This window comes from Eubalaena glacialis, chromosome 3 (assembly GCF_028564815.1).
Source record: "Eubalaena glacialis isolate mEubGla1 chromosome 3, mEubGla1.1.hap2.+ XY, whole genome shotgun sequence".
Classification (NCBI taxonomy): Eukaryota; Metazoa; Chordata; class Mammalia; order Artiodactyla; family Balaenidae; genus Eubalaena; species Eubalaena glacialis.
This window is the reverse complement of record NC_083718.1, coordinates 169,869,469-169,870,214: the sequence shown is the minus strand read 5'-3', so window position 1 is coordinate 169,870,214 and position 746 is coordinate 169,869,469.

The window sequence follows — 746 nt, the reverse complement described above, 5'->3', positions numbered from 1 at the left end:
GCGCCTAGAACCCCTGCTCCGCAACGAGAAGCCACTGCAATGAGAAGCCCCCGCACCGCAATGAAGAGTAGCCCCCGCTCGCCGCAACTAGAGAAAGCCCGTGCGCAGCAACGAAGACCCAACACAGCCGTAAATAAATAAATAAATAGATAAATAACCCTATGGTATAGGACTTCCCTGGTGGCACAGTGGTTAAGAATCCGCCTGCCAATGCAGGAGACACGGGTTTGAGCCCTGGTCCAGGAAGATCCCATGTGCCGCGGAGCAACTAAGCCCGTGTGCCACAACTACTGAGCCCGCACACCTAGAGCTCGTGCTCTGCAACAAGAGAAGCCACTGCAATGAGAAGCCCACGCACCGCAAGAGTAGCCCCTGCTCGACACAACTAGGGAAAGCCCACGCGCAGCAACGAAGACCCAACGCATCCAAAAATAAAATAATTTAAAAAAACACAAAAAACCCTATGGTATAAACACATCCTTTGAAAAGAGACAAGATGCTGAATTCCTGCAGTGTTGTGTCCAAGAACTGAACCAGAAAATGAACCAGATGTATCCCAACTACTGTTAAGTCTGCCCTTACTGAACACCTGGGAAGCACGAAATCTTCGAACTTCCCAACCTCTAATTATTTCACCTCCGAAGTAATTATTAGCAGGATCCAAAACAGGCCTTGAGAATACCAAGTTTTCTAAGGAGACATAAATGAAACTCAACCTGAGGGTGGAGAACAAATGCACAGACAAA